A 19,060-nucleotide genomic window follows, 5' to 3' on the forward strand; every position below is an offset into this window, starting at 1 on the left:
TTGTTTTTGTACTCCTTGGGACTGTGTATGAACTATGGAGAATTTTTTATTTTTCTGAATGTTTGTTTATCTGTCTCTCTATTCACACAAAAACTACGGGATGAACTTGAATCGCATTTTCACTATTGTATAACTTAGTCACCTAGAAAAAAACAGGTATGTATTATCTCAATGTGACATCAGGGAGAGGAGCAATAAAGGAAAAATCATTCACTTTACACTTTGCACATGCCTGACTATATGTATAGAAATAAAATAAATCTGGGACAAATGTACTTCTAGGCACTGTTTATAAACTATGGAGGCAAAATTTTTTTTATCAGATTTTGCACAGGCTCTTCAAGTCCAAAATGACTCTATCTATCTATCTATCTATCTATCTATCTATCTATCTATCTATCTATCTATCTATCTATCTATCTATCTATCTATCTATCTATCTATCTATCTATCTATCTATCTATCTATCTATCTATCTATCATCACACGCAGAACGCAAACAGTCATCTGTGTATGGATATATAATTACATATATCTCAAGATCTATTTATCTTGACTCATGAAGTTGCAGTATACATGTCAATCCAGTAGATGATGCACCAAGGCAAATACTAATAAACTCACTGGTCATGTTACTTGCAACCTTTCAGTGTTACTATAGAGACTGTGGACTGTGAGATTGATTGTCCCTTGAAATGGATTTTGTTGTTTACATAAAAAAACAGAAAACTGGGGATTTTTGCATTTCAGTGTACTGTTGCAGGGACAAAAGATCAGGGCTGCAGGTATAAATCTCGGGACCACCTGCTTCTCCCATATGCAGCTTTATGTGGCTTGTTCATGACTTAGTGGAACCAAGCATCTTTTTGTGTTAATCACTGAAGGAAAAACTGCAAATATTGTTTACAAAGACATCTGTAGAAGGATTTATTGGTTTTTGGACAAAACACACCATTTCCTATTTTTTTTTTTTAAACTAATTCTGATTTCTCTTACGTCCTAGAGGATACTGGGTTTCCATTTAGTACCATGGGTATAGACGGGTCCACTAGGAGCCATGGGCACTATAAAAATTTGATAATGTGAGGTGGCTCCTCCCTCTATGCCCCTCCTAGCAGACTCGGTTTAGAAAATGTACCCGGAGGAGCCAGTCACGCTTATGGAAGCTCCTGAAGAGTTTTCTGCATTTATTTGATATGTTTATTTTCAGGCAGGACTGGATGGCACCAGCCTGCCTGCTTCGTGGGACTTGGGGGGGGGGCAACCTCTTGAAGGGTTACTGGTCCCGTTCCCCGCTGACAGGACACTGAGCTCCTGAGGGAACTATTCGCACCCACCACGGCGAGTGTATATTCCTGCAGCACGCCGCCACCCCTAACAGAGCCAGAAGAATGAAGGGTGGTGAGTACTAAGCCAGCCTCCCGGTTAGTGGGGCACCGGCCATTATGGAGTCATGAGGTTACGGAGACACACGGCGCTTAACCGGGGTGGAATGCGTCTCCAGACACAGTACACAACTGTGTCTCAGTACACTGTACACAGTACCCACACTGGCACAAACAGCCTTAAAACGGTTTTCTCTCCATTTTAAGCACCAGATTTCCTCAGCCAGTATCAAAAAGCGGGAAGACCGTGCTCCATTAAAGGGGCGTGTCCTTCACTATGAGCGGATCCAGCAGCTCACCAGCACCATTTTCCCTCTGCAGTGAACACAGACGCTGACTGACAGGGACATGGAGCTCCTCCGGAGAGACTCCAGATTACCTCAGCGGTACCAGGGGGTCATAGCAGGGGGGGAGCGATTATTAGTGTACTAAGTCCCCTATCAGGGTACTTAGTCTGTGACCTGGCTAAGCTTGGCATTAGCGATAAGGGCGCAGTGGGGGCTGGCTTCAAATCTGTGTCTCCCTAAAGGGCTCTTTGTGGGTTAATTGCGCTTAACCTTTTCCTGTGTGTGTGCTGTCACATTTACATTGGGTCAGGCAAAGAGTGTGTTTCTTGTACAGTGGAGTATTCCTCTTCACCAGGGGGCTCACTACTGGGTACTCAGGGCAGTGTTCCTTCCCAGAATAGCGGGGCTGAACCGGAGTGGGATAATTCCATTAAAGGAATGATCTCCAATATTTCTACTAAATTATCCCGCAATGAGAAAGACGCAATACTTAAGACAGACTGTGTATGAGTTTATGAATAGAGACTCAGTTCCCAAACCAGCGTCTCAATCCCCTCCCATTTGGCCGCAAAAATGATCTCTGGCCCATATCCTGCAGTCTGACTGTAATGCTGATGGGTCAGACATGGAGAAGGGCGAGGTGGATTTGGAGGGGGGGATGCTACTCTGTCACAGAGAATAGAGGTTCTTATAGAGGCTATCAGAGATGTTCTGCAAATTCCTGATAAGGTGTCAGAGGATTGTGAGGAATCTTATTTTAATGTAAACAAAGAAGTCCTCAGTCACTTTTCCTGCATCAAAGGAATTGAATACCCTGTTTGAAGAACCGTGGGTTAATCCTGATAAGAAATTTCAAATCCCTAAAAGGTTGCTCTCATCTTTTCCTTTTCCTCTGGAGGATAGGAAAAAATGCGAAAATCCACCAAAAGTGGACACATCAGTCTCTAGGCTGTCACGAAAAATTGTATTGCCTGTCCCTGGTGCAGCCTCCCTAAAAGACATGGCTGATCGTAAAATTGAGACAACACTCAAATCATTGTACACAGCTGCTGGGGTGGCCCAGTGACCCACTATTACATGTGCGTGGATCACAAAAGCCATTGCTAAATGGTCAGGTAACCTAATTGATGGGTTGGATTCTTTGTCTAGAGGGGATGTTGTTTTACTCCTGCAGCATATACAGGACTCTGTTAACTTTATGATGGAAGCCATAAAAGAGATAGGCTTGCTTAATGCACGCACCACCGCTATGGCAGTGTCAGCACGCAGTGGCTTGTGGCTACGCCAGTGGACTGCTGATGCGGACTCCAGAAAAGCCGTGGAAGGCCTACCATTCACAGGAGAGGCCTTGTCAAATGGACCTCCAAAGCTACTGTGGGTAAGTCTACGTATCTTCCTTCCGCAGCTCCCCCCAGCCAGGAAAGCTTATTCATCTTCAAATTTGCAGTCAGACGGCCAAGTTTAAGGGCAAATCCAGAGGTGCTTCTATGTCCTCCAGAGGCACAAGAGGTAAACCACGCAAACCAGCAACTGCAGGTGCTCAGGAACAGAGCTCAGGCTCTAATTCCTCAAAACTTTCAGCATGATGGTGGACTGAGATGCCTGGAGGGCTGCCAGGTGGGAGCCCGACTAATATTCTTCAGTCACATCTGGTCAAGTTCGTGCCGGGATCCCTAGGTCATAGATCTTATTTCCCAGGGCTACAGACTGGAGTTCCAAGAGCACCCACCTCACAGATTCTTCAAATCAGTCTTATAACTTTACAGCAGACCATCCAAAAACTGGTACAGACTCAAGTCATTCTTCCAGTTCCACCTCATCTGCACAACAAGGGGTACTATTCCAACTTGTTTGTAGTACTGAAACCGGACGGTTCGGTACAGCAGATTCTGAACCTCAAGTCCTTGAACCCGTTCTTAAGAGTGTTCAAGTTCAAGATGGAGTCTCTGAGAGCGGTGATCTCAGGTGTGGAGGAAGGGAAATTCCTAGTGTCTCTGTATATCAAGGATGCATACCTTCACATTCCTATCTGGCCGCCTCATCAGGCTTATCTTTGGTTTGCACTGCAGGACTGTCACTACCAGTTCCAAGCCCTGCCATTTGGTCTCTCCACGGCACCGAGGGTATTCACGAAAGTGATGGCAGAGATGATGTTTATATTTTGTAAACAGGGAGTGAATATAATTCCGTACCTGGACGATCTTCTGATAAAGGCGCCGTCCAGGGAGAGGTTGCTGGACAGCATTGATCTCACAACCAAACTTCTCCAGGATCACGGGTGGATTCTAACCTTCAGAAATCTCACCTAGAGCCAACCTGGAGTCTTCCTTTCATGGGATTGATACTGGACACGGAGTCGCAGAAAGTGTTGCTTCCATTGGAAATTACATTGGTAATCCAGTCGATGGTTCGTGATGTCCTGAAGCCAACTTGGATATCGGTGCATCTATGCATTTGCCTTCTGGGGAAAATGGTGGTCTCTTACGAGGCGCTTCAATACGGAAGGTTTCACGCAAGATCCTTCCAGCTCGATCTGTTGGACAAATGGTCCAGATTGCATCTTCACATGCACCAAAGGATCCGTATGTCGCCGAAAGCCAGGATCTCCCTTCTGTGGTGGCTACAGACTTCTCACCTTGTTGAGGGTTGGAGGTTTGGAATTCAAAACTGGGTCCTGCTAACCACGGATGCAAGCCTCAGGGGTTTGGGAGCAGTCACCCAGGGGGTGCAGTTTCAAGGAAGATGGTCAAATCAGGAAGTCATCCTTCCAATCAACATTCTGGAACTTGGGGCCTTTTCAATGCCCTTCTGCAGGCCTCATATCTTCAAGATCAGGCCATTCAGGTCCAGTCGGACAATGTGACGGCAATGTCAGAGGTGTCAAGAATTCACCTCTGGGTAGAAAAAAACGCTGTGGCATTGTCAGCGGTCTTCATTCGAGGAGTAGACAACTGGGAAGCAGACTTCCTTAGCAGACACGACCTCACCCGAAAGTGTTCAGGTGCTTGACACGTCGATGGGGATATCCACAAATCAACATGATGGCCTCTCGTCTCAACAAGAAGCTCAAGCGGTATTGTTCCAGGTCGAGAGACCCACAGGCAGTGGTGGTAGATGCTCTGACAACTCCATGGGTCTATCAGATGGTGTACATGTTTCCTCCACTTCCTCTGATCCCAAGAATTCTAAAAAGAATAAAAAGGGAAAAGGTTCAAGCAATACTCATTGCTCTGGACTGGCCAATAAGGGCCTGGTACATGGACCTTCTGGAGATGGCCTCTACCTCTTCGCGAGGATCTTCTGCAACAGGGCCCGTTCATCTATCAGGACCTACCGTGGCTACGTTTGACAGCATGGAAGTTAAACAGCTGATTATAGCCAGAAGAGGGATCCCGTACAAGGTTATCCTGACTATGATGCAAGCCAGGAAGGGGGTAATGTCTAAACTTTACCACCAGGTTTGGAAGAAATATGTCTCTTGGTGTGATAGCAGAAATTATTCTGCGGTGGAATTTCATCTGGGACGTTTCCTGCTTTTTCTGCAGGCAGATATGGATGTGGGCCTACGTCTGGGTTCCATAACAGTCCAGCTTTCAGCCTTGTCCATTTTCTTTCAAAAACAATTGGCTTCTCTCCCTGAGGTCCAGACGTTCTTGAAAGGTGTTCTGCACATCCAACCTCCATTTGTACCTCCCACGGCACCTTGGGATCTCAATTTGGTGATGCAGTTCCTCCAATCAGACTGGTTTGATCCGTTACAGGAGGTGGACATAAAATATCTTACGTTGAAGACCGTCACACTGTTGGCCTTGGCTTCAGCAAGGTGTGTGTCGGAGCTGGGGGTTTTGTCTCAAAAAAGCCCTTATTTAATTTTCCATGAGGACAGAGCTGAACTCAGAACTCGTCTGCATTTCACATCAACCAGCCTATTGTGGCTCCAGTTGTCACCGACAACTCTGCTACTTCAAAGTCTTTGGATGTTGTGAGGGCTTTGAAGGTATACGTAAAGAGGACAGCTCGTCACAGGAAATCCAACTCGCTGTTTGTTTGCTATGATCCCAATAAAATTGGGTGTACTACTTCAAAGCAGACAATTGCACGCTGGATCAGGCTCACTACCCAGCATGCTTATTCCACGGCAGGCTTACCGGTTCCAAAATCTGTACAAGCCCACTCCACTAGGCTTTACAGCTCTACTGAGCGGCTACTTGGTCTGGTTCGAACACGTTTGCTAAGTTTTACAAGTTCGATACTTTGGCCTCTAAGGACCTTCAGTTTGGTCAATCAATTCTGCAGGAACCTCAGCACTCTCCCAACCGGTTTGGGAGCTTTGGTACATCCCATGGTACTAAATGGAACCCCAGTATCCTCTAGGACATAAGGGAAAATAGGATTTTAATTACCTACCGGTAAATCCTTTTCTCGTAGTCCGTAGAGGATACTGGGAGCCCGCCCGGTGCTTTGTTCTTCCTGCACTGTTACTTGGTTAAGTATTGTTGGTTCAGCTGTTGCTGTTCCTGTTTAAAGTTGGGTTAGCGTAGCTTTCCTCTGGTTTGTGTGTGCTGGTTCGGAATCTCACCACTATCCTTCTCTCAAAGTATGTCCGTCTCCTCGGGCACAGTTTCCTAGACTGAGTCTGGTGGGGGGGGGGGGCATAAGGGGGGAGCCAGCCCACACTATCAAATTCTTAAAGTGTCCATGGTGGACCCGTCTATACCCATGGTACAAAATGGAACCCCAGCATCCTCTATGGACTACGAGATAAGGATTTACCAGTAGGTAATTTAAAATCCTATTTTTAGATTCCATACCTTTGGAGACATAAATCCACATGTTGAACAAAGTGATATTGGGAATTACCCTTTTGATGTCCTCTGATACCTACCCTTGAAGTCATCAGGACAAAACGCGTAGGATGAAAAGTTTATTTGTCCAATTCGAAGATCCTTCCCTGAGCTCACACCTGAATAAGGAGGAGGAAGGTTATTGCGACAACTTTCCTGTATTGGTCATGGATCATTGATTATATTTATGCATGTAAAAATTACAATTTTATGAAAGCCTATTTTAAAACTGAAAATAAATATCTGATATCTTTTACCGATTGGCCATTTGACTCTTTCTTTTGGTGATCTTTTTGGTGAGAGGGTATTTCTTGCAGGACTGCTTTCCAGACCATTACTAAACTAAGATTGACAGAATAAGAACTATACATATAAGAAAATCTATTATACTGATAAAAGGGTATAAACCTACCTCACTATTTACCAGCACACTGTGGAATTGTGTTTTTGTTTGTGTACTGTATTAGTTCCTACTAACAGAGGTATCGTCAAGAGTTGCTGCTAATTGTTAGATGAGCACGAGAGAAGGGTATTTGTTGTTGTTATATATACTGTATATCAGTGAGGTGAGGCAGGTGAGGTAGAGCCTTTCCTGTCGTGCTAACATTTGCGCCAGAGTTGTGACTATATAAAGTATCTCAAAAATACAAAGAATATGGGGGACATTCCGAGTTGATCGTAGCTGTGCTAAATTTAGCACAGCTACGATCATCTTCCCTGACATGCGGGGGGATGCCCTGCACAGGGCTAGCCCGCCCCGCATGTCAGTGCCGCCCCCCCCCCCCCGCAGAAGTGCAAAGGCATCGCACAGCGGCGATGCCTTTGCACTTCAGGAGAAGCTCCCGACCAGCGCAGCTTTAGCGTGCTGGCCAGGAGCTACTCCCTGCTCCACGGCCCGCTGCGTATGACGTCACGCAGCCGCTGCGGCCCGCCCCCCATTCGGTCCGGCCACACCTGCGTTGGCCGGACCGCGCCTAAGAAACGGCGGCCAAACGCCGCCGTTTCACCCCCTCCCGCCCATCAGTCACCTCTGCCTGTCAATCAGGCAGAGGCGATCGCTGTCCTGCTACGGCATTCGGCCGTCCGGCATCTGCAGGCGCACTACGGCACCGGCGCATGCGCATCAGGGACCCGATTGCTCTGCTGCATTAAAACGCAGCGAGCGAACGGGTCGGAATGACCCCCTATATTAAAAATATCTTCTTTGCATTATTCTAATCCTTTTTATAGTCAAAACTCTGTAGTAAAAAGTCTATGAGGGGTGTTGCAGTGCCTCTCCTGCTTATCTTTTCCACATATCTCTGATTGAAACTCACTAAATTTCCATCAGTATAAATATGGCTCTGGTAATAGCTAGTGCCTCCTGACCCATTAACTTCACTGCACATCCCTGGACATATGCGGAAGTGTTATGTGTTGAGCCGCATTTACAATGCATGTGCTGAATTTATTCATTGTCAGAAAACAATCATATCAACTTCAGTCTCAGCAAATAATAAATAAGAAATTGTTTCTCTTGGGAATGTTCTCAACCACTATAGGCATTCATATCTGACGTACGTGAAAAGGGACTGGACTTTTTCAACCAGTTGGATTGCAGGAGCTGTTTGGTTGCTACTTTTATCTCCGTTAACTTTATCTCTCTCCAAGGCTTAGTACATAGACCCCAAAGTCAACCAAGGAGAATGGACATTACACAAAGAAAATTTCCATCTGTTAGTACTGAAGTTTGGACTTTCAAATAGAAATTATGGGGACGCTTTCAGACACCAAGGTAACATAGCTTTATTCTAGAACGAAGGAAATAGATGTAATGTCTATTCCATGGAACTTTAAACTAGGCTAGGTGTTTCCTTCTTTTCCCCTCATTCCTTTTCTAAGTTCCCTCTGGGTTCATAGATGCCATATAATGATACATATCACCATGATTTTTCTTTCCAAACCACTGGCTGGTGGGTACAAGGGTTAATACAATAATGTATGCCCCATATAGAAAAAGAATACTTATATCTGTGCCCCCTTCCTACAAAAAATTAATATATGTGCTCCATTTATCATTAAAAATAACATGTGCCCCTATTATCATTAAAACTAATATATGTGCCCCCATTATAATAAAAAATAATATTGTACGCATTGTAAATTTAAATAATAATAATATTGCCACCTTTATTATTGAAAATTAACATTAGTATAATTTCTAGAGATGAGCGCCTGAAATTTTTCGGGTTTTGTGTTTTGGTTTTGGGTTCGGTTCCGCGGACGTGTTTTGGGTTCGACCGCGTTTTGGCAAAACCTCACCGAATTTTTTTTGTCGGATTCGGGTGTGTTTTGGATTCGGGTGTTTTTTTCAAAAAACCCTAAAAAACAGCTTAAATCATAGAATTTGGGGGTAATTTTGATCCCAAAGTATTATTAACCTCAAAAAACATAATTTACACATTTTCAGCCTATTCTGAACACATCACACCTCACAATATTATTTTTAGTCCTAAAATTTGCACCGAGGTCGCTGTGTGAGTAAGATAAGCGACCCTAGTGGCCGACACAAACACCGGGCCCATCTAGGAGTGGCACTGCAGTGTCACGCAGGATGTCCCTTCCAAAAAACCCTCCCCAAACAGCACATGACGCAAAGAAAAAAAGAGGCGCAATGAGGTAGCTGACTGTGTGAGAAAGATAAGCGACCCTAGTGGCCGACACAAACACCGGGCCCATCTAGGAGTGGCACTGCAGTGTCACGCAGGATGTCCCTTCCAAAAAACCCTCCCCAATCAGCACATGATGCAAAGAAAAAGAAAAGAAAAAAGAGGTGCAAGATGGAATTATCCTTGGGCCCTCCCACCCACCCTTATGTTGTATAAACAAAACAGGACATGCACACTTTAACCAACCCATCATTTCAGTGACAGGGTCTGCCACACGACTGTGACTGATATGACGGGTTGGTTTGGACCCCCCCCAAAAAAGAAGCAATTAATCTCTCCTTGCACAAACTGGCTCTACAGAGGCAAGATGTCCACCTCATCTTCACCCTCCGATATATCACCGTGTACATCCCCCTCCTCACAGATTATCAATTCGTCCCCACTGGAATCCACCATCTCAGCTCCCTGTGTACTTTGTGGAGGCAATTGCTGCTGGTCAATGTCTCCGCGGAGGAATTGATTATAATTCATTTTAATGAACATCATCTTCTCCACATTTTCTGGATGTAACCTCGTACGCCGATTGCTGACAAGGTGAGCGGCGGCACTAAACACTCTTTCGGAGTACACACTTGTGGGAGGGCAACTTAGGTAGAATAAAGCCAGTTTGTGCAAGGGCCTCCAAATTGCCTCTTTTTCCTGCCAGTATAAGTACGGACTGTGTGACGTGCCTACTTGGATGCGGTCACTCATATAATCCTCCACCATTCTATCAATGTTGAGAGAATCATATGCAGTGACAGTAGACGACATGTCCGTAATCGTTGTCAGGTCCTTCAGTCCGGACCAGATGTCAGCATCAGCAGTCGCTCCAGACTGCCCTGCATCACCGCCAGCGGGTGGGCTCGGAATTCTGAGCCTTTTCCTCGCACCCCCAGTTGCGGGAGAATGTGAAGGAGGAGATGTTGACAGGTCGCGTTCCGCTTGACTTGACAATTTTGTCACCAGCAGGTCTTTCAACCCCAGCAGACCTGTGTCTGCCGGAAAGAGAGATCCAAGGGAGGCTTTAAATCTAGGATCGAGCACGGTGGCCAAAATGTAGTGCTCTGATTTCAACAGATTGACCACCCGTGAATCCTTGTTAAGCGAATTAAGGGCTGCATCCACAAGTCCCACATGCCTAGCGGAATCGCTCCGTGTTAGCTCCTTCTTCAATGCCTCCAGCTTCTTCTGCAAAAGCCTGATGAGGGGAATGACCTGACTCAGGCTGGCAGTGTCTGAACTGACTTCACGTGTGGCAAGTTCAAAGGGCATCAGAACCTTGCACAACGTTGAAATCATTCTCCACTGCACTTGAGACAGGTGCATTCCATCTCCTATATCGTGCTCAATTGTATAGGCTTGAATGGCCTTTTGCTGCTCCTCCAACCTCTGAAGCATATAGAGGGTTGAATTCCACCTCGTTACCACTTCTTGCTTCAGATGATGGCAGGGCAGGTTCAGTAGTTTTTGGTGGTGCTCCAGTCTTCTGTACGTGGTGCCTGTACGCCGAAAGTGTCCCGCAATTTTTCTGGCCACCGACAGCATCTCTTGCACGCCCCTGTCGTTTTTTAAAAAATTCTGCACCACCAAATTCAAGGTATGTGCAAAACATGGGACGTGCTGGAATTTGCCCATATTTAATGCACACACAATATTGCTGGCGTTGTCCGATGCCACAAATCCACAGGAGAGTCCAATTGGGGTAAGCCATTCCGCGATGATCTTCCTCAGTTGCCGTAAGAGGTTTTCAGCTGTGTGCGTATTCTGGAAAGCGGTGATACAAAGCGTAGCCTGCCTAGGAAAGAGTTGGCGTTTGCGAGATGCTGCTACTGGTGCCGCCGCTGCTGTTCTTGCGGCGGGAGTCCATACATCTACCCAGTGGGCTGTCACAGTCATATAGTCCTGACCCTGCCCTGCTCCACTTGTCCACATGTCCGTGGTTAAGTGGACATTGGGTACAACTGCATTTTTTAGGACACTGGTGAGTCTTTTTCTGACGTCCGTGTACATTCTCGGTATCGCCTGCCTAGAGAAGTGGAACCTAGATGGTATTTGGTAACGGGGGCACACTGCCTCAATAAATTGTCTAGTTCCCTGTGAACTAACGGCGGATACCGGACGCACGTCTAACACCAACATAGTTGTCAAGGACTCAGTTATCCGCTTTGCAGTAGGATGACTGCTGTGATATTTCATCTTCCTCGCAAAGGACTGTTGAACAGTCAATTGCTTACTGGAAGTAGTACAAGTGGGCTTACGACTTCCCCTCTGGGATGACCATCGACTCCCAGCGGCAACAACAGCAGCGCCAGCAGCAGTAGGCGTTACACGCAAGGATGCATCGGAGGAATCACAGGCAGGAGAGGACTCGTCAGACTTGCCAGTGACATGGCCTGCAGGACTATTGGCATTCCTGGGGAAGGAGGAAATTGACACTGAGGGAGTTGGTGGGGTGGTTTGCGTGAGCTTGGTTACAAGAGGAAGGGATTTACTGGTCAGTGGACTGCTTCCGCTGTCACCCAAAGTTTTTGAACTTGTCACTGACTTATTATGAATGCGCTGCAGGTGACGTATAAGGGAGGATGTTCCGAGGTGGTTAACGTCCTTACCCCTACTTATTACAGCTTGACAAAGGGAACACACGGCTTGACACCTGTTGTCCGCATTTCTGGTGAAATACCTCCACACCGAAGAGCTGATTTTTTTGGTATTTTCACCTGGCATGTCAACGGCCATATTCCTCCCACGGACAACAGGTGTCTCCCCGGGTGCCTGACTTAAACAAACCACCTCACCATCAGAATCCTCCTGGTCAATTTCCTCCCCAGCGCCAGCAACACCCATATCCTCCTCATCCTGGTGTACTTCAACACTGACATCTTCAATCTGACTATCAGGAACTGGACTGCGGGTGCTCCTTCCAGCACTTGCAGGGGGCATGCAAATAGTGGAAGGCGCATGCTCTTCACGTCCAGTGTTGGGAAGGTCAGGCATCGCAAACGACACAATTGGACTCTCCTTGTGGATTTGGGATTTCAAAGAACGCACAGTTCTTTGCGGTGCTTTTGCCAGCTTGAGTCTTTTCAGTTTTCTAGCGAGAGGCTGAGTGCTTCCATCCTCATGTGAAGCTGAACCACTAGCCATGAACATAGGCCAGGGCCTCAGCCGTTCCTTGCCACTCCGTGTGGTAAATGGCATATTGGCAAGTTTACGCTTCTCCTCCGACAATTTTATTTTAGGTTTTGGAGTCCTTTTTTTTCTGATATTTGGTGTTTTGGATTTGACATGCTCTGTACTATGACATTGGGCATCGGCCTTGGCAGACGACGTTGCTGGCATTTCATCGTCTCGGCCATGACTAGTGGCAGCAGCTTCAGCACGAGGTGGAAGTGGATCTTGATCTTTCCCTAATTTTGGAACCTCAACTTTTTTGTTCTCCATATTTTATAGGCAGAACTAAAAGGCACCTCAGGTAAACAATGGAGATGGATGGATTGGATACTAGTATACAATTATGGACGGACTGCCACGGTTAGGTGGTATAAAAAAACCACGGTTAGGTGGTATATATTATAATAATAATACAATTATGGATGGACGGACTGCCTGCCGACTGCCGACACAGAGGTAGCCACAGCCGTGAACTACCGCACTGTACACTGGTTGATAAAGAGATAGTAGTATACTCGTAACAACTAGTATGACACTATGACGACGGTATAAAGAATGAAAAAAAAACCACGGTTAGGTGGTATATATTATAATAATAATACAATTATGGACGGACTGCCTGCCGAGTGCCGACACAGAGGTAGCCACAGCCGTGAACTACCGCACTGTACACTGGTTGATAAAGAGATAGTAGTATACTCGTAACAACTAGTATGACACTATGACGACGGTATAAAGAATGAAAAAAAAACCACGGTTAGGTGGTATATATTATAATAATAATACAATTATGGATGGACGGACTGCCTGCCGACTGCCGACACAGAGGTAGCCACAGCCGTGAACTACCGCACTGTACACTGGTTGATAAAGAGATAGTAGTATACTCGTAACAACTAGTATGACACTATGACGACGGTATAAAGAAAGAAAAAAAAATACCACAGTTAGGTGGTATATATTATAATAATAATACAATTATGGATGGACGGACTGCCTGCCGACTGCCGACACAGAGGTAGCCACAGCCGTGAACTACCGCACTGTACACTGGTTGATAAAGAGATAGTAGTATACTCGTAACAACTAGTATGACACTATGACGACGGTATAAAGAATGAAAAAAAAACCACGGTTAGGTGGTATATATTATAATAATAATACAATTATGGATGGACGGACTGCCTGCCGACTGCCGACACAGAGGTAGCCACAGCCGTGAACTACCGCACTGTACACTGGTTGATAAAGAGATAGTAGTATACTCGTAACAACTAGTATGACACTATGACGGTATAAAGAATGAAAAAAAAACCACGGTTAGGTGGTATATATTATAATAATAATACAATTATGGATGGACGGACTGCCTGCCGACTGCCGACACAGAGGTAGCCACAGCCGTGAACTACCGCACTGTACACTGGTTGATAAAGAGATAGTAGTATACTCGTAACAACTAGTATGACACTATGACGACGGTATAAAGAAAGAAAAAAAAATACCACAGTTAGGTGGTATATATTATAATAATAATACAATTATGGATGGACGGACTGCCTGCCGACTGCCGACACAGAGGTAGCCACAGCCGTGAACTACCGCACTGTACACTGGTTGATAAAGAGATAGTAGTATACTCGTAACAACTAGTATGACACTATGACGACGGTATAAAGAATGAAAAAAAAAAACCACGGTTAGGTGGTATATATTATAATAATAATACAATTATGGATGGACGGACTGCCTGCCGACTGCCGACACAGAGGTAGCCACAGCCGTGAACTACCGCACTGTACACTGGTTGATAAAGAGATAGTAGTATACTCGTAACAACTAGTATGACACTATGACGGTATAAAGAATGAAAAAAAAACCACGGTTAGGTGGTATATATTATAATAATAATACAATTATGGATGGACGGACTGCCTGCCGACTGCCGACACAGAGGTAGCCACAGCCGTGAACTACCGCACTGTACACTGGTTGATAAAGAGATAGTAGTATACTCGTAACAACTAGTATGACACTATGACGACGGTATAAAGAAAGAAAAAAAAATACCACGGTTAGGTGGTATATATTGTAATACAATTATGGATGGACGGACTGCCTGCCGAGTTCCGACTGCCGACACAGAGGTAGCCACAGCCGTGAACTACCGCACTGTACTGTGTCTGCTGCTAATATAGACTGGTTGATAAAGAGATAGTATACAATACATACAACAATATACTACTATACTGGTGGTCAGGCACTGGTCACCACTAGTCACACTGGCAGTGGCACTCCTGCAGCAAAAGTGTGCACTGTTTAATTTTAAATTAATATAATATTATGTACTCCTGGGGGCTCCTGCTATAACAACCTGCAGTGCTCCCCAGTCTCCCCCACAATTATTATAAGCTTTGCCTTTTATACATTGATGTGCAGCACACTGGGCTGAGCTGAGTGCACACAGACTGAGTCACACTGTGTGACTGGCTGCTGCTGTGTATCGTTTTTTTTCAGGCAGAGAACGGATATAGCAGAGAACGGATATATTATATTAAAATAAATAAAAGTTAACTAACAACAACTGCACTGGTCACTGTGGTAAACTCTGTCTGACTCTGCACAATCTCTCTCTCTCTCTTCTAATCTAATTTCTAATGGAGAGGACGCCAGCCACGTCCTCTCCCTATCAATCTCAATGCACGTGTGAAAATGGCAGCGACGCGCGGCTCCTTATATAGAATCCGAGTCTCGCGAGAATCCGACAGCGTCATGATGACGTTCGGGCGCGCTCGGGTTAACCGAGCAAGGCGGGAGGATCCGAGTCTGCTCGGACCCGTAAAAAAAACATGAAGTTCGTGCGGGTTCGGTTTCAGAGAAACCGAACCCGCTCATCTCTAATAATTTCTTCTATTCATTTTTTTACAGTATTAATATTTAATGGTCCCCCACCCCCCCAATTGTGGAGGTTAATATTTACCTTTCTTGATCTTCCCTCATTCAGCATGAATTGATTGTACGATCCCCTGCGCAGTGTCCCGAATATTGGGAAACTGTGCAGGTGCAGTATACGTTTTGCTCATGTGCAGAGACCGGGTCCTTCATGTGGCTCACATTTTTGCAGCAGCCTGTGCTTCATTGACAGGCAGAGGCATTCCGGGAAGTGGGGTGGAGACGGCCCCGTTTTCCAGGAGTAGCGAGGCCAAGGTCTGCGTCTCACCCTCTTTTTTACAGGATGACTGGAACCTGTATTGTCTGTATGAGCAGGGCCGGCTCCAGGCCTACTAGCACCCTGAGCGAGAAAATGTAAAAGCGCCCCCCCCCCCCCCCCCCCATGCGCGCGCGCTCCCGGAAAAGTGAGTGTGGGCTCTGGAAAAGTGGGCGTGGCCTCGTAACTTCATATCATCAAACTATAAATATATTTTCACACAATTAGCAGCCTTACATATAGCCACAGTAGTGTTCCTTACACACAATGTCTCCAGTATAGTGCCAGATACACATAATGTGCAGTGCCAGATAGACATGACATGCCCCCCAGCAGTGCCAGCTACACATGACATGCCCCGCAGCAGTGCCAGCTAGACATGACATGCCCCGCAGCAGTGCCAGCTACACATGACATGCCCCGCAGCAGTGCCAGCTACACATGACATGCCCCGCAGCAGTGCCAGCTACACATGACATGCCCCGCAGCAGTGCCAGCTACACATGACATGCCCCGCAGCAGTGCCAGCTACACATGACATGCCCCGCAGCAGTGCCAGCTACACATGACATGCCCCGCAGCAGTGCAAGCTGCACATGACATGCCCCGCAGCAGTGCCAGCTACACATAATATGCCCCCCAGCAGTGCCAGCTACACATGATAGTGTTCACTTTTTAGGGCATGGTGCTGATCACAGGGAGGGCACATTTTTAAGTTAGGAGGGCAAAATGATGTACATACTGTAATGCTTGTTGTTCCCATACCTATATGCTAAAGCATGGACAGTGCGCGCCTTCGGGAGTTACTTCGTGGGGAAGGTACGTGGCCACATAATAGTGGCAATTTGCATTACACCACACAGTAGTGCAGCTAATACACACTGCACCAGGTAGAACCTCCTATACACTTTGCGCCAGGCACAGCACTGAGACACATTGCACCAGGGAGAGCACTGAGACACATTGCCTAGCCACAGACGCCTAGCAGGAACACTACATGACATGCCCCCCAGCAGTGCCAGCTACACGTGACATGCCCCCCAGCAGTGCCAGCTACACGTGACATGCCCCCCAGCAGTGCCAGCTACATAAATGGCCACACAGTGCCAGATATGCACCCACAGTTCAGATACATAAATGCCCCCACAGTGCCAGATACATAAGTGCCCCCACAGTGCCAGATACATAAGTGCCCCCACAGTGCCAGATACATAAGTGCCCACAGTGCCAGATATGTCCCCACAGTGCCAGATATAAAATGCCCACACAGTGCCAGATATGTCCCCACAGTGCCAGATATAAAAATGCCCCCACAGTGCCAGATATGCCTCCACAGGGCCAGATACATAAATGCCCCCAGTGCCAGATGCATAAATGCCCCCAGTGCCAGATGCATAAATGCCCCCAGTGCCAGATGCATAAATGCCCACAGTGCCAGATATGTCCCCACAGTGCCAGATATAAAAATGCCCACACAGTGCCAGATATGGCCCCAATGCCAGATACACATGTCCCATGCCCCCCCACAGGGCCAGATACATAAATGCCCCCAGTGCCAGATGCATAAATGCCCCCAGTGCCAGATGCATAAATGCCCCCAGTGCCAGATATGTCCCCACAGTGCCAGATATAAAAATGCCCCCACAGTGCCAGATATGGCCCCAATGCCAGATACACATGTCCCATGCCCCCCCCACAGGGCCAGATGCATAAATGCCCCCAGTGCCAGATGCATAAATGCCCCCAGTGCCAGATGCATAAATGCCCCCAGTGCCAGATGCATAAATGCCCCCAGTGCCAGATGCATAAATGCCCCCAGTGCCAGATGCATAAATGCCCCCAGTGCCAGATGCATAAATGCCCCCAGTGCCAGATGCATAAATGCCCACAGTGCCAGATGCATAAATGCCCACAGTGCCAGATATAAAAATGCCCACACAGTGCCAGATATGTCCCCACAGTGCCAGATATAAAAATGCCCCCACAGTGCCAAATTTGCCCCCAATGCCAGATGCACATGTCTCATGCCCCCAGTGACAGACATGTTCCCAGTGCCAGATATCCACCCCCTCACCTGCCCCCGTGCTGCTCACCGGTCACCACGATGGTTGCTGAGGCTGCTGCTAGGTGCTGCTCTTTGGCTGAGGGCAGGGAGGAGAGCGCCTCTCCTAGGAGCCCTCAATCTCCGGCGGCGGTGTACAGGTTCAACTAGGCGCCGGTCCGCAAGCCAATCAAAGCTCGCGGTCCGGCAGCCAATCAGCCTCAGCTGCCGGACCGCGAGCTGTGGTTGGCTCACGGGCCGGCGCCGGTTAGCGGGGAGGGGAGCGGACTGCAGCTGTAGCGACGGCTCCAGGCTCCAATATGGCGGCCAGAGCTAGCGGCGCCCATAAAATGCGGCGCCCTGTTCGGCCGCTCTATTGGAACATGCCTGGAGCCGGCCCTGTATATGAGAAGAGGGAGCACATTGGAGAGGAAGATGAAACTGCAAGAGGATGGAGGAGTACAGGTGAGGGGGGGGGGGGGGGGGGGCTGGGAGAGTGATAAATGCACGGCGATAAAGTCAGCTCCTAACTGCCATGTCACAGGCTGTGTTTGAAAAATTATGGTTAGGTGCTGGTTGGTTGGTACTTTATCACCGTGCAATTTATCACTCTCCAAGGCTTGATAAATCTGGGCCATAATGGTGATAATGAAGGAAACATGTTGAAAAGGGGATTATGAGGAATGGAAAATGGGATTGGTGATGCTTAGTTATGGGGTTAATGGCTTTTAGGACAGATAGAGAGCATAGATAATGGACTGTAGAAAATTAAGATGAAGAAGAGGTACAGTGAGATGCAGGTAAATAAATAAATACATACATAAATAAATAAATAAACAACAAAAGACAGATAACAGTGATGTACCTTTTTTAAAATAAAAAATGTATCCATTTTTTGGCTTAGCAACTTCACAGCTGCTACTCTTACCCATTTCATATTTAATACATTTTATACCTATACTACTGTTCCAGTATGAGTTTTGTTACCATTAGAGATGTGAGTGGAACCCCATATTTTACCAAAACCACACTCTGTGTTTTAGTTTTTGTCTTCTGGTTTGGCAAAACCACCCTTACATGTTTTAGTTTTAAATGGATTTTAAAATAATCTGCTAAAAACTAGACGTGAGTGGGTTCGGTTCGTCGAGAACCAAACCCCCCCGAACTTCACCTATTTTACATGGTTCCTAGGCAGCCTCGGATCTTCCCGCCTTGCTCGGTTAACCCGAACGTCATCATCCCGCTGTCTGATTCTTGCGAGATTCGTATTCTATATAAAGAGCCGCGCGTCGCCGCCATTTTCACTCGTGCATTGGAGATTTAACAGAGAGGACGTGGCTGCGTTCTCTCCCTGAAAAGCTCCGTATCTGTGCTCAGTGTGCTGCAAATATCTGTGCTCAGTGTGCTGCATTGTGGGGACCACCAGTATATAAT

The 19,060-nt window shown here is 46.6% G+C and overlaps 1 long non-coding RNA gene across 1 annotated transcript in view; it reads left to right on the top strand.

The window, feature by feature from the left end:
* Positions 1 to 6,756, top strand: part of LOC134928996 (uncharacterized) — a 36,512-nt gene extending 29,756 nt beyond the window's left edge. The window contains exon 4 of the long non-coding RNA XR_010178193.1: positions 6,475 to 6,756. This is a non-coding gene — a long non-coding RNA (uncharacterized LOC134928996). The remainder of the gene's footprint in view (positions 1 to 6,474) is intronic.
* Positions 6,757 to 19,060: the final 12,304 nt, after the last annotated feature.

Source organism: Pseudophryne corroboree, chromosome 5 (assembly GCF_028390025.1).
Source record: "Pseudophryne corroboree isolate aPseCor3 chromosome 5, aPseCor3.hap2, whole genome shotgun sequence".
Taxonomy (NCBI): Eukaryota; Metazoa; Chordata; class Amphibia; order Anura; family Myobatrachidae; genus Pseudophryne; species Pseudophryne corroboree.